This window comes from Dasypus novemcinctus, chromosome 8 (assembly GCF_030445035.2).
Source record: "Dasypus novemcinctus isolate mDasNov1 chromosome 8, mDasNov1.1.hap2, whole genome shotgun sequence".
NCBI lineage: Eukaryota > Metazoa > Chordata > Mammalia > Cingulata > Dasypodidae > Dasypus > Dasypus novemcinctus.
In genome coordinates, this window is record NC_080680.1 from 90654910 (window position 1) to 90670551 (window position 15642).

Consider the following 15642-nt stretch of genomic DNA (forward strand, 5'->3'; position numbering starts at 1 on the left):
TCATGCTCACAGGAACCTGTGCTCAGAGCTTCACCTGCGAGGGCCTCACTGGTGCCTCGTGATCACCCCCAAAGGCAGGGGTCCCTTCCTTACCCAGGTCACCAGCCCGTGAGGGGCAGAGCCAGGGGCCCATTCCCCATCAGCCTGACTTGCAGCCACAATCTCCTGCCTTCCTGGAGGTTGGGGACAGAGGAGGAAATGGTCCCGGGTTTGGAAGCCTGGGATCTCCTCCCGGCTGGTGGCCGCTCTGTGCCCCACTGGTTCTTGGCAGGGACGCACGCCCCACGCATGGGCAGAACATGTCCCTCAGCTGAGGCCACCCGCGGGGGCCTGAGAGATGGACTGAGAAATGGGTGCATCAGAGGAGCAGCACACAAGGCCGAGCCGGGAGGAGGCCGTGATGCTGGAGGAGGCCCTGGGAGGTGTGGGTGGCATTTATTTCTTACCCACAGCTGGGAGTCAGAGCTCCCGTGCAGGAGAGGATCTGGGAGAATCCCTCTGTGGGTTGCCCACTCCCTGCGCTCTGACTCGTGCCCACTGGGGACAGGCCACGCGCGGTGGGTCTGGGTCGCGCGCCCCGGTCGAGGGGCCGGGGCGGGCACAGCCGCGCACTGCCGCTCCCGCTAGCCCCACGCCGGCCCGTTTAGTGGGTAACTGATCGCCCCGCGCCCCGCCCGGGCCCCGCAGCCTGCCGAAGCCGCTTAATCACCGCCCGCCCGGCCGCATTAGCATAGTAATGGCCTTTAAATTGAGCCTCTTTGTTTTTTAATTAAGCTCCCAGCAGGTACAGGGAAGAGCGATTATAGAGGAAGCTGCCAGCGCTAATCGCCCGCAGTCATTTGACAATTAAAAAGCGACCGGCTTTAACCCTTTCCCCGCGCCCGCAGCAGGTTTCCCAGCATTTATGGAGCGCCGACTGTGTACGCACCTTCTGGGATCTGCGGACCCCGCCCCCAGGATTTTGGAGAGGTCCCTGCTAACACCCCCACTTTGTTGAGGAACAAACTGAGGCGCAGAGGCGGAGGTAACTTGCCCAAGACGCACAGCCCGGGCATGGGGGAGCCAGCATTGGCAGACTGTCCGCACCCGGCGCTGCCCTCTGCCTGGAGCACTGTCCCCCCTCGCGAGTCTGACAAAATTCTCTTCATCCTTCCAGGCCCAGGCTGCACCTCCCAACCGCCATGGCATCAGCCCCTTCCCGGAATTCCCAGGGAACCCTCCAATTCCCGTTCCGCCAAACACTGACGAGGTGCCTATTGTGTGTCAGAGGTGGTGCTGGGTGCTGGGTGGGACAGCTGTGGACAAACCCGAGGCTGGTCCTGCTGAGGGGTGGGCGGGGTGTCATGGAAGGCCACCTTGCTGAGGATGGAGGTTTGGGCTGAGTGCCGAGGAGAAGGGAGAACCGGCCAGGAGAGGATGGGACAGGACCGGAGGCCGGCAGAGGAAGCCGTGGGCACAGAGAGGGCGGCCGTAGCCAGAAAGAAAAGGACGGTGCTTCTGAGTGCAGTGGGAGGGGACGGGCTGGGGAGGTGGCAGGAGCCAGCCAGCTGTGCAGGGTCTCACCGGCCATCTACTCTAAAAGATTTTGAGTTTGAAAAATAATGGAGTTTATTTTTTAATGCATTATGGTTTAGTATTCACTAAACAAAAGGGTGTTGATTGCCATCTCCTCCCAACCCTTCCCAAGGCACCCAGTCCTCCCTTGGTCTTCTACCAGAGACACGTAATCCATATACAAGCAAGGCTCCATTATTCTGTCCCCCCCATTAAATTTTTTTTATGAGGACTGTTTTTTCTCCCCCATCCCACCCCTTTTTTCCCAGAAAGACTAATACCCTCTACAAACTGTTCTCCTTGTGCCCCCCACCCCGGGCTGTGTTGGAGATGTCCCCGTCACAGCCTCTGCCTCTGAGGACTCCTTTCACAGCTGCAGATACTCTGGTGTATGGGCAAACCCTAATTTATTTAACCTGTGCTCCGTTGATGGCCCTGTGGGCCATTTAAAGGATTTTTGTCTTAATCTCAAGAGCCACGGGAAGTCATTGAAAGGTTCTAAGCAGGCAGTGGCTTGAACGATTTACTTCTTTAAAGATCACTTTGACTGCAGAGCAGGGACCAAAGTGGGGGTGGGTGGGTGCCGAGCGGGACAGGGAGACCCGCTAAGAGGATCACTGTTGGTGCCCTGCAGGTCAGAGCCAGCGGGTCGGGGCTGGGGGCGTATGGGTGTGAGAAGGGGGTGGAGTCGGGCATGCAATGGATTGGGCACCGGGTGGGTGGATGCGGGGGTGGAGTCTGGGTGGACGGAGGAGTCGACTGAGGGATGTGGGGGTGGGAGGAGCCCATTGGAGATGCCAGGTGGGCATGTCCCTGGGCACAGGAGACTCTCCCTGGGCACACTCTACTGACAGCCAATCACGTCGAGTCCAGGCTCCCCAGAGCCGGCTCCAAGTGCCCTCTCTGCCTAGTGGGGGGCCTGCTGCTGGTGGCCCCAGGCCCGACCCCTTCCTCCAGGCCGGGCTGGGCTGGTGTCTATGGAGAGGGGGCAGCCCTGCGGAAGCTGGCAGCTGGCTTTTTAATAAACGTGGAGGAGGTTCTCTAGGGCGCAAGTGCGGGGGTGGGGGTGGGGAGCAGGGCTCTGGACAGACAGAAGGACGGATCTGACCCTGGTCACTGCTTGGAGAGACGCCCTTCTCTGCTCTTGGCTTTCTGCTGGGGGGATGGGGGGCAGGCTGCTGATGCCCTGGAGCCCCGCTCCTCCTGTCCCGAGGCTCTGCTCTGACTCCAAGCTGGACGTGCCTCCCAAGCTGGACCCAGAGGCGAGCGGGGGTAGGAACAGCCAAGGCCACCCTCTGGCTGCCGTGTACCCCACGGAGGGAGGCGGTGAGCACGCAGCACTCTAGGTAGCAAGGGGTTAACAGCCTGCCAACCCCCATCCATCAGCCAGCTTCTCCCGAACAGACAGACAGACAGGGCAGCTGTCCAAACAGGCCTGTGTACCTGGCCACTGCCACAGAGATGACAGGGCCGGGGCTGTTTACTCTGCTCGCCCCGCCTCCAGCACACTCACACTCGCAGCGACCCAGGACCTTTCCCTGCCTCCTGCCCTGGCCTCCTCCACCCTGAGGGACAGGATTCCTAAATACTCACGTACCAGACGAGGGCTGTCCTTGCTCTGGCCTCCAGGCTGGGGGCCTCCAGAGGTTGGAAACCAAAATGGCGACCGGCCCAGCTGGGCCACAGACCCATGAGCTTGTGGCCAGAGAGGCGAGGTGCCCAGGGGGCTGACTCGCCTGAAAGGACTCACGGCACAGGTGCTCGCTCCCGGCACTGCTCCCCGGTGCCCGCTTGGAGCCTGGGGACCTGGTGAAGCTGGGGTGTTTGGGGAACTGCCATCCCGAATCACCTCACGGGACTGTCTGCTTAGGGAGGACGCAGCCCCCGAGGAGGGGCAAACAGGGCTTCCTGTGTCCCCTGCCAGGGCCCGCCGTCTGCCCCCTTCCTCACAGCTCCCTGGAAGCTCCACCTCAATGTCCCAGCGCTCCTCAAGCCTCTCATAAGAAATCAGCCTCATTGTCTGGCCCCCAAGCTGGCGTCTCCTCCTGTGTCTCCATTTTCTTTATGCCCCAACAGCCATCCTTCACTGCTGCCTGAGCATCACCCCTGGGTCTGCCCTCTCCTCTGACACCTGCCCCAAATTCAGCCCTTTCAGATCTGCCCTCGCCTCTTCTGGGGAGCTGTTTGTGGGGCCTGAGCGTGTTAGATGCCCACGAGGTCACGCCCCCACGCGTGCCGAGCCCTCCCCCTTCCTCCACCGGGTCCCCTCCCCCAGATCCCCTCAAATGCAGTGCCGGGGTCTCCCCGCACTGTGGCCTGTCCCGGCACCGGGCGCCTGCCGCGCCTGGCTCTGGGCTGAGCCCTGTCCATGGACCTAGCTTACTTCCCCCCGACCCTGCAAGGCAACCCGTTCCACTTCACGCAGGAGAAAACCGAAGCTTGGAGAGGGACGTGCCTTGAGCCAAGCCTCACAGCTACAAAGTGCAGGCCCAAATAAGAGATCAGCAAAAACCAGAAGGAGCCTCTTGCTCTGTGAGTTAGTAGATTTCCTGCACAGCGGACAGGGAGAAACTCATGATTTTGACCAAGGCCCTGTTGCAAGGCACCCCATGAGTCTGTGGATGTCCCCACAGCCTGGCCATCGCCTATCTCACAGGTGGCATCATGGGGGACAGGGCGGGACTTGATGCAACCCAAAGCTCCCCCTTACCACTGAGGCTCAGAGAGGGACGTTCCTGCCCAGGCTCATCTGGCTGTGACATGATGCAGCCAGGATTCTGTCGCAGGCTGTGTACCCGCTCCCCCAGGGGCCAGGCTCCGGACCATCCTCCAGCCGCCCCCCCCGCCCACATGGTGACATCTTTACGGCACAGGCTGGGCCTGTGAAGGCCTGGATGGGGCGAGAGGGGAGGCAGGACACCTCTCAAGTAACGGATTGTAAATTCCTGGGCCCCGCTCTCTATCCCTAACAACCTCCTCCCGGGGCTCACAGCGCCTGTCCCTTCGCAGCCAATTTAAATGAGGGGTCCCAGACCCTGGTGTAAAGCATTCCAGACTCGGGAGAGGGGGCAACTATTGTTTCTGGGGGAAAAAATAAAATAAAATGAAGTCGACTGGGTCTCTGCAGCTTCTAATCACTCTCACGTGTGCTGCAGGGGTCTGCCGAGGACAGGCCTCTACAGTGTAGGAGCCCCCCGGGGGCACAAACCCCTCTTCTCCCCAGAGCCCGTGAGGGAGGCCCCGTCCCCACTCTACAGTGGAAGAAACGGAGGCTCAGGTGGGGGGCAAGGCGGGAGCTGCCGTTTCCTGACCACCCACCCATTTCAGGCCTGTCGTGCTCTCCTTTAATACTCCCAGTCACACCCTTATGGCTGATGAGCCCCATTTCACAGAGGGTCCAACTGAGCGCCTCGACAAGGTCACCTGCCAGTAGGTGGCAGAGCCAGGAATCTGCTCAGACAGGCCCGGTGGGACTCACACTGGGTCCTTCTGCTCCCAGGGCTGGAGGCCTTTGCTCGGCTCACAGCGGCTTCCCCTTGGAAGGGGCCTGGTCCCAGCAGCCCTGCCTCGGGCCAGGTGGGACCCGCCTCGGCTGCATCCGGGGCATCAAGGCTGGTTTCTAATGAGGAAGATGGATTTACTTGGAAACTCCGTTTCAGGAGGAGGGGGCAGCGGAGGCTGCAGACCACCCTTCTCCGCCCTTCTGGTGGGAGGAGAGTGGCGGCCTAGCCAAGTGGCCTCTTGAGCCGCTGGGGGCCTGGCTGTGGGGGGCCGCTGCCCCGAGCCCGGAGGGAGCTGGCTCTGCTCGGCCCGCTCTCTCCCTGCGTAAGCCCACAGGATATTGCACCGCCTTTGTGTGCCTGGTGACCCAGCTGCTGGTTATTGAAAAATTCCACCGCTCGGCACAGGGCAGGCTCGCTGACCCCTCATCCCGGGACGCGCCTATCTTTCAAAAGATACGGGATTAGAGAGCCAGATCCGACCTGGAGCAAAGCCCCGTCTGGGGTGTCTTGTGTTTTCGTGGCCTCTTGGGGTCCTGGCTGGAGTGGGCTCTTGGCGCAGGATTTAATTAGTCGGAATCAGCCTGCGATTACTGTGGCGACTATTTACCCAGCCACTCTGCAGTCTGAGCCCTGCTTGGAACAAAGATGGGCCCCTCGGCCCCGGCTGGCCAGGCCAGGGGCCCCGGCTGAGCCCGGGCCCAGCTGCTGAGGGGGCGGAGGGAGGGCTGTGGGCCCGGCCAGGCCTTCTGCTGGTGCACCTCGTTGAGCTGATATTTGTGGGTTTTCGCAATGCAGAGCATCTACACGGGGCTTTTAAAAAATTAAAGCATCTCGAGAAATTTACAGCCGATTTCCGAGCGTGGTCCCCTCCCCCAGCTCGTGGCCTGGCGGCGGTGTGCAATCGGGCTTTGCTGGGGTGGGATTAGGTTCCTGCCGGCGGCACAGGCAAGCTGGGCACACGGGCCGTGCCTGGGATGCTAAACTCGGGGAGAGTTGGGAAGGGGCCTCCACTACGATGCTCCCCACTCTGCCACCTTGAGTGCCCCCATGACTGTCTCTCTGTCCCACTGCCCCCCACCCCAGATAAGCCCCAGTGGTGGTGGCTGGCTTGGTCGGGGAAAAGAAGACATGTGAACGCACGTGCCTCCTGCTTCTCATGCCTGCCCGCACCCGTGGGAATTCGCCTGCTACATTTATTTCTACCAACTGGACACGTCTCCACCCGTGCTTCCCTGTACATGTGTCTGCGTGCACACCTGTACTGCACACACCAGGAGTCTATAGGCCGCCACGCCCCTACACATGCCTGCCAGTGCATACGCATTATGTTGGCACCAGATATGCACACAGCTGCACGCAAGTATGTTTATTTACTCACGCCTACCTATGCATCTGTATCTCCCCATCCTTGCTGGTAACATATACCCACATATACACACAAATACGCCTACAAACGTGAGCATGCGTGCAGCCTTATGCACACAGGTATTGTCTACATATATTTACATGCACACTCACACCTGTCACCCAAACAAAGGACTGCATATGTGTACATCTCTGTCTATAGGCTGATCACTGCATTCACACATTTATACTCATGCACAGGCTCAACTGCTCATCCACCTATATGCACACACATGCACACAAATGTTTACACCGATGGGGATACCTGCTGCCTCTACTCCCGTACACATATGTCTCACTGTGGAAGGCTGTTGAGGCTGTTATAGGGGTTTGCCCCTTGGAGGGGTGTCACTCCGGCCCAGGGTCAGGTGACAGCTCTGGGGGACCCGGTCCTGTTGTTCTGAGAGGTTGAGGCATAGGCTGGAGACACTTTTGGGAATTCCAATTTGGAGGGGCACTCCCAGGGCCAGGTTTCTGGAAGAAGCGCTAGGCTGGGGCCCCCCCAGAGTGCTGCCCCAGGTGTCATCAGCTCCCCCCTCAAGAGCCCTGTCCTCGGCTTCCTCTGAAGGCTTTGTCCCTTTCACCTGCCTCCTGCCCCTTCCACGGTCACCGTGGCTCCCATCCTGCCTTGTGGGGTGCTTGGGGGTCATCCTGGGGACAGGGAAGTGAACTGCCCAGGTTCAGGGGGACTTTGGTCTCTGATGACCTGCTCTAGATACAACTGACCCCCAGCGGTAGAGCCACATGGCCTCACAAGTACACAGACAGACACAGTGTATGTTAGGGGCACACTGTACAACACTTGTGTCTATACATGTATTTGGACACACAGTCAAGCCTATATGAAGTGACCATACAAGTTTATTCAAATCAAGATCTTTCAAGAGTGAACAGCATGCTGTCAACCATCACACAGGCCATCCGGGCAAACCAGGGCCTGGGGCAACCCGCCTGAATCCAGAGCCACACAGTACAGCGGCTGCCTACACAGAGAAGCACACGGGCACACACAAACGTGCACGCAGGCGCCCGGGGACGGTGCAGAGTGTGCACAGACACATGGAGGAGCACAGAAGACCCACAAGGATACATGAAGATGCCGGGCGGGCCCACAAATACACAAGAACACAAAGACACACAAGTCCGCACAGGCGCTCAAGAGCATACCTAACGCAGATATTTAACACAGGCCTGAGGGAAGCTATTTTTTTTTTCCCCAGGAGAAAAAGGCTGGTAAGTTCTGGCTATCTTGAAAGTGGCTCCTTGGTTGTGGCTGGGTGGGCTGAGAGGCCCAGGCAGAGGGGAGTGACTTGTCCACAGGCTGAGGCTTGTTGGTGGCTAGGTAAGGGCCCTCGACTCGACTCGCTGGCTGCCCGCTCTCCGCCTCCTCGCCCTAGTCCTTGCATCCATGGAATCCATCCAGCCCCATCACCCTCCCTGGCCCAGCCCTGCTTGAGGCCTTGCCCTCCCCCAGCTCCCGTCTGCCCCATCTCATCACCAATACCAGGAAGTCCCAGCCCTCCCTGGCCTCCCTGCTCTGCTTTCCTGCTGCTTCTTGCATGCCCTATGCACCTCCATACCCGGAATGCCCCCCCATCTTCTCTGGGAGACACCCCCCAGCTTTTCTGCCTTTGCAAGCCTAGGGCCTGGGCCGCTCATCACTCGCCACTGCTCAAGCTACCAGAGAGCCCTTTTGCAGGGCAGGAGGCCAGGCCTGTCGTAGTCTCTGTGTCTATTTCTAAACAGCAAACAGTTCTGACTATGACTTGGTTTCCTTACCCAGCAAAGCATCCAAGGTGGGAAACACTGGGGGTAAAAGAAACCAGTTTCCTAGCTAAGCCTCACCCCAGGAGGGCTTCAGAGGATGAGGAGGGTGAGGGTGGGAGTAGGAGGGCTCATTGGAATCTAGAATAGTGGATTGAAGTCCCGACTCCTTTTCACCCTAGCTTTGTGACCTTGGGCCAGTGAGCCCCCTCCCTGAGCCACCTCTTTCCTCATTTGTAGAGGGGAGGTTCTGGTGAAGGTATGATGAGATGGCGAATGCTGAGAGCCCAGGACAATGCTCGGGAAGTGTGTCTCCCTCCCCTTTGCCCCCTGCCCCAATACTGTCTCCCTCCCAGAAGGAACCTTCCTCTCCCACACTGAGGTCCCTGCAGGCCCTGGCCTTGGTGAGGTCCCTGCTCCCGAGCCCGACACCCCAAAGCACTTCCTCATTATCTCTTCCTCCATCCTCCCACTCTCAACCTGCCAAGACACCCGGCCCCCGTCCCTTTCTCAATCTACTCCCCTCTCGCCTGTCCTGGCCTGCCACCCTCTGGGGAGCCTCCGTCCATACTAACCGGCACCATGTCTGCACCTGTACTTACTTCCTAAATCAATCCTCCTTCCGCTTCCTCCACACCACCAAAACTCCCACTCAGCTGAACCTACACAGCACATCCAGACCCAAGGGCCTCGTTCAGACATTCATTCACTCACTCGTTCAACCAACCAATGTTTACTGAGCTGCTACCATGTGGCAGGCACTGTACCAAGAGCTGGACACTGACGCTCACACCCTCCTCTGCCAAACTGCGAAGGTACGCGGTCTTGTCTCTTCCCACACATTTGCAGGGTCCTGATTCTCCATCTGCTCTTTCTTTTCTTTTTCTTTTTTTTCATTTATTTATTCTTCCCCCCACCCCTTGCTGTTTTTGCTGTCTGTGTTGTCTGCTCATTTTCTCTCCTCTAGGATTCACCAGGATTCGATCCTGGGGACCTCTGATGGGGAGAGAGGTTCCCTGTCAATTGTGCCACCTCAGTTCTTGGTTTCAACTTGACTGCCCCCTTGTCTCTCTTTTGATGCATCATCATCTTTTGATGACTCACTCGCACGGGGCACTGGCTCACCACGTGGGCACTCATGTGGACACTGGCTTGCTGCGCAGGCATGCTTTCTCTTCTTCTTTTTCACCAGGAGGCCCCAGGGACCGAACACAGGCTCTCCCATTTGGTAGGTGGAAGCTCTATCAGTTGAGCCACATCTGCTTCCCTCCACCTGCTTGTAATGGCAGGACCCCTGGGGCTCTGTCCTCCTACAGTCTTAGGGCTTTGATTGTCACTTTGATGCCAAAAGACCTGGAACCACCACCTCCAATTCTGCAGCACTGACCCCTCCAAATTCCCCTTCCTTCTCCTCCCTCAGGCACTTAGACCCCTTTACCCACCTGCTCAGGCCCCCAGGGCAGCACAGCCCAATATGTTTACACTCTGGCTCCTGTCACAAGGCACATGTGCACCAAGATATATGTACCAGGATGTTCCCTGATGTGTTGTGTGTGTGACAGCGAAGCCCTGGCAACAGCCCAAAGGGCTGTCAGTGGGGAAATGGGTTAATAAATCAAAGCTCGCCCATTCTCTAGACTGTTAGGATGTGATTACAGACATAGAGGTAGGTCCATGCACACTGACATGGGCAGATGTCCTCGGCATGTGGAACAAGCAGAGCAGTTCAGAGAAATACGGACCCCATAAAAAGGCAAAGGAATCAGGTTTGCACAGAACATGCGCGCATACATGCAGATAAAGGTCTGGACCGTTACCCATCAACTGGCTGGCTGTCTCTGGGAAAGACAAGGAAGGGGTGAGGACAGTGACATTTTGCTCAACTGACTTCTCATTTGTCTGAATTTATTTTACAATAAGCAGCAATGACTTTTCTATCATGTACAAAAAAAGGAGACACCCCAACCCAATTTGTCACTTCCTGGCAAGTTCAGCTCCCTCTGGTCAGTGAATGGGATGCCAGCCCGTTCTGCTGGCACCAAGGTTCAGGGTCCCAGAGCCCTGGCCCCCGTGCCTTCCTCTCCTGTTCTACCCACGTGGGACCTGTGTGGGCCCTTGGCGCTGTGCACCCACCCTGCCGGCCTCATGCCGGTGTCCTCATCGCTTTCTACCTGCCTCCTGGCTCTTTGGGGATGGAAAGAGAACTGTGTCCCACTGTGCTCAGAAGTCTTTAGGGGCTCTCCATTTACAGCCGGCAGGACAGAGCAGCCTCGGCTTAGCCTGGCCTCCAAAGCCCTTCTCAGTCAGGACTGAACTTCCTTTCCCCAATTTTTAATATGTGGGAGGTACTTAGAATGCCCAGCACAGAGTAAAAGCCACTGCCATGTTAGGTGTGCCGAATATCGGGACTGTTACTTTACCAACGTACTCTTCGGTCTTTCGTCGTCCTTTTGGCTCTTTTGCCCTCAATGCTCTGTCCTCTTCTCTCTCGTTGCCCTCCTTTTCCCCTTTCTAGAGATGGATTTAAGGCCCCAACCTGCCCAAAGGAAGCTCGCCTGATCTGGCCCTGCTCATGCCATCGGCCTCACTCACCCCACTCCAGCTACCCGGACCCTGAAATCCAGGCCGCCCATCTCTTGCCTTTGCTCCCACGCCTCCCTCTTTCTGGATGGCTGTGGCCCCCCCCCAGTGCTGCCAGCAGAATGCTCGTCATCCTTCAAGGCTCAATTCAAGGGAAGCTACCCCCATCCTCCTGCGGCTGCCACAACACCCTGGGCCCCTGCTCTCAAACCTCAGTTTCCCCATCTGTAAAACAGGGCGAAAGAGTAGCTCCCTCACAGGATGCCGTGAGGGTGCCGGAGCTCCGCGGCCTGGTGCTTCAGCACGGTGCCCAGCACTGCTCCTGCCCAGTGCACGGCAGCGCTGATGGAAATTTCCTGCCCCTCCTCCCCCGCCACCTTTGTTTCACCCGCGCATCACGGCCTCCCCAGGCACATTTCCTTCAGTTTTTTGGTCACATTGAATTAACCCTGGAGACAATGGTGTAGCCCTCAGGGAGGGCCTGGGCCCCCACTGCTGGGTGTGGAGGGGTCTCCAGGCAGGGGGACACAGCTGAGATGCCCCAGGCTGGCACCACTGAGGAGGAGGTGGGCTACCCGGAGGCTGGCGGGGGCAGCTGGTGCCTGCTCTGTTCAGAGGCCAGCGATTCTCCACGGCTCGGCAGGGGCAGGTGGGGGTTATCATGCAGCACCCCACCTCGGAGGGCATACCCCCCAGGGGAGGTCTGGATCAGAGACTTGGTGACCCTGCCCCTGCAGCCCAGCACCGGGAGCATCGGAGGGGCCTTTGTTTCTCCCGCCGACGCGCACCCTGCCGGCCAGCGGCCCCGCTGAGCCCCGCGCTAGTCCTGCGCCGGGCCGGCCTTTTCTCCAACACTCAGTAAATACTCAATACTGCATTAAAGCAATAAATAGTCATTTTAAGGAAACCGAGACTCAATTTAGCCACCAGAGTCAGCAGCAGCGGTGAGCAGGGCTGCGGAATGTCACCACACAGCTGGCAGCCCCGCCCCCGCGCCCCAGCCCCCGCTAGGGGGGAGGCCCAACAATGGGCCGTGCCAGGCTGGCCGCCCCTCCCCACAAATCAGGCTACCGAGGGGGGCAGGTGGGGAGGGGGCCCGGGCTCAGCCGGCAGCGCTAGGGAGCTGGAGGCAGCCACAGCGGCAGGGACCTGGCGGGCACACCCCGCCCCCACCCGGGGATACTACTACCAGCGTCCCACGAGCAGGAGGAGACAAGCAAGTCCCACGGGCTGGGCCCTGGCTGGGTGCCAAGCACAGTGTTCAGTACTGTACAGGCATCATTTCCTTTTAGTATCCGGGCCCTCTAATGAGGCAGATACCCTTTCCCCCACTTCACAGGTGGAGAAACTGAGGCTTGGGAAAGTGAATTACTTTGGTCAAGGTCAGGAAAGACTTGGGCAATCTGTACACTTCTTGAGCCCCTGGGCACGGCACAGGTGCTGTCTCGGTTACATGTCCCCATTCGACAGAGGAGGGAGGTGAGTCTTGGAGGTGGGAGGGGCTCTCTGGATAGCCCCTCAACGCAGTCCATCTGGGGGAGGAGGAGTGTGATGGGCCTGTCCGCTGGCCGGGTGGGGGAGTGGGCTGGCCTGGGTGGGGGACTTGGGGGCCGGGGCCTGTCACTTGGCCTCCAGAGTTATGCCGGCAAAACAAACAAGGCTCCTCTGTGCAGGGCTGGAGGATTTGTGCTCATTGCCATGGAAACTGCACAGAGTGTGGGGGTGGGGAGACCGGCCCGAGGCTCCCCTCTACAGGGGTGGGACCCCCACAGCCTCAGACCCTAGGCTGGCTGTGGGTGGCCTGGAGGCCATTGGAGGCAAATCAGGGGTGGCTGGACTGGCACCTCTCCAGCCGGCACCCTCTGGACTGGGGTTGGGAGGCAAGAGAATGGCGTACCTGGCTGGCACCCGCGCTGCACAGGTCTCGGGCCTGGGCTTGGTGGGTGCTGCCAGCACGAGGAGGGTGGAGAAGCTCCATCAGTCAGGATGTGCCAGAAATACCAGGCGAGATAAGAGCAGCGACTCCTACTTGGCTGCCCCGCTAAAAATAGCCCCACGCTGGGAGGCAGAAGCCCGGGGAATTCCCCGGAAAGGAAGAGGGCCTGGCTCGCTGCCTGCGCCCCACGGGTGGTCTGGTCTCCATGAGCCCATTTCACAGGCAAAGCAACCGAGGCCAAGGAGAGAGCTCGGGCCCTAGCACGGGCCCCAGGGTGCCACCTTGGAGAAGGCACTCTCGAGTACTGAGCATTGGCTATGTGCCAGGCAAGGCCTGGCACAGGATCTGCAAGCCCAGATTCATCCAAAACAAACTGGGATGATGATGATAACAACAGCTAGTCATTCATGTTTACTGCACATTTACTATGTGCCAGACACTACTCTAAACATCTTACAGATTTCCTCTCCTTTTAGAAATGAGGAAAGGATTATTATTCTTCCCATTTTACAGGTGAGGACATTAGACCCAGAGAGGTCAAGTCCCTTGCCAAGGTCACACAAGTGGGAAGTGGCAGAGCTGGAATTTAAACCCAAGTCTCTCTGTTCCCAGAGTTCATAAACCTTAGGCTGTTCAGCTAAGGAAAGTGAAGCTCAGAGAGGGGCATTCACGTGCCCCAGGTCACACAGCAGCAGAGCCAGGATTCGAACCCAGGGTTTTCTGGCTCCCAGGTTTGGGCTCATCTTCAGGCCCCAATGGAGTCATCATGGCCAACATCGGCCTGGCCAGCACTGTTCTCCCAAGCAGGGTTTTGATCGTGCCTGTTTTTCCTGCTCAGCAGCCCTGCCCCCACCCGAGCCTCAGGTCCCATCTGAGCTGAGGACACCAGCCTTTCCTTCTGCCCCGGGTGGTCTGGCCCCACCCCGAGGAAGGCCAGGCCAGGGCCTGGGGCTGCCCTGTCTAGACACTCCTCAAAACTCCGCAGCGGTGGCCGATCTCGTGGGCCTGGCCCCGCTGGGCCCGGCAACAATGGGCCCTCTGTGCCCAGCTCGGGGCCTGCTCCAACAGGCCGCCCACCGGTTCCTAGCCCAGCCCCAGCCCCACACACTTCCGCCCCTACCTCCCCAGCCCCTTATGCCCACCCTGAGAGCAGGCATCCTTCCCCCCGAGGGCAGGGCGTGGGAGCCACTCGTGGCTAGACCAGGGAACTGGTTCTGCCGAATTCCCAGGGCTGTGCTCCCAGGCTGGGAGCCAGGAGGTCTCCAGGGACAGAAACCAGGCCAGATGCCATGCACAGTCCCCGCCACCACCCTCGAGCCAAGAGGCTCTTGCCCTACTTCACAGCTGAGGAAACTGAGGCGCCAAGGGTAGCCCCTGGCCAGGGTCCTACAGTGGATCACTGGGAACAATAAATAACTGTTTCCTGGGTAGGTATAATAATAATAAATCAACAACAATAATAACAATTATTATATAATTACAGAATATTACTGTTGCTGCTGCAGTTACAATCATTATTTGGCCACCAGGTACTGATCATTTACTCACGACAAACCCTGGGCTAAGCACTGCACATGGGCCACCGCTCAGTCAGCACAGCCTTCCACGGTACCATATGAACCCCATTTATAGAGATGAGAAAACTGAAAACAGAAAACAGAGAGGTAACATCCCTTGCCTGAGGCTGCACAGCTGGCAAGTGGCAAAGCAGGGACTGGCAGTGGTACCCAGACTTCCTTAACCCGCTGGCCACCTGCAGGGTACAGGGGGTATGAGGCCGTGGAGGGGGTTGGTGGTTCAGGGGTCCCTGCTGCCCCGGTGGGCCTAGCACTCAGAGAAAGGCCCGTTCCCGCCGCTGTCCCGCCTCCACAATCTCGGCATTGTTGATTCATTAGGTAATTTCCCTGGAAGCACCAGCTGTTCGGAGGGTGGCGAGATGAGTGATTGAGGCGGCTGGGGGCTGGGGGGCCACTGGGCTGGGGGTACTGCAGGCCTGGCCCAGCGGGGGCAAAGGTCACGCCTGGCCAGGTGTCCTCCCTCCCCACTGTGGCCGCACCTTGCAGAGATCCCTCCGGGCTTCGAGGATACTGGGGACAGGCCTGGCATTCCCAGGTGCCTGCTCGACGGCGGATCGCAGGCCCACCACAGGCTGGTGGGCGGGGAGGGGAGGGGAAGGGCGGATGGGGGCTACTCCCTCCCCAGAGCCCCGGGCTCTCGGCCGGCTCAGCTGAGCTGGGGCAGTTGGGGCACAGAGGGAGGGGCCCCCTGGCCTACGGCTCTCCTGAGGCCTCTGGGGCTGGCCCCTTCGGCCTGCTCCATGGCCCCATAAATAGACAGCAACCATGTGCTTCGGCCCAGCCTCAGTGCCACCTGCACGCAGCCCTCTCCGCCCACCAAGGCCCCCAGCAGCTGCCCTGGAGATGTCTGCCTGCCCCTCCTGGGTTGCCCCTTCTGTCCCCACTGCTCTGAAACCTGGCCTGGCCCTGACGGAGCCCCCAGCGAGAAGGCAGCGGAACCTCAAAGGCTGCCCGGCAGGGGGCATCCCCACCGGCCTCAGAGTCACCGGTGCGCGGGGCTCTGCCTTGGGCTCGGGAGCTGTCCCGTGCCTGGTGTTTCTACCTGGAGGCTGTCCTGTGTGTCGGTGTCTTCACTGCCCTTTAGAGATGGCCCTGTGTGCAGCTGTCTGCACGGCTTCAGAGGGCAGCCCACGTGGGGATGTTCTTCCTCTTTTCTTCCCCTGTATTCCCAGATCTTAGTTAAGACACTGTCGTTCTGCCTCCCCAGCCCACATCGTGTGTCGCTGTTACACGAAGGACGGAAGGGATAAACGGATGAAACAATTGAGTGGCCTCCACCGTCACCCCGGCGTGTTGCATTTCAAGCCCTTCCCTGGCACAGACT

At 59.1% G+C, this 15642-nt stretch overlaps 1 protein-coding gene across 2 annotated transcripts in view; it reads right to left on the bottom strand.

The window, feature by feature from the left end:
- LMX1B (LIM homeobox transcription factor 1 beta) overlaps positions 1 to 15642 on the bottom strand; it is a 77809-nt gene that overhangs the window by 17571 nt on the left and 44596 nt on the right. The window lies entirely within an intron of this gene.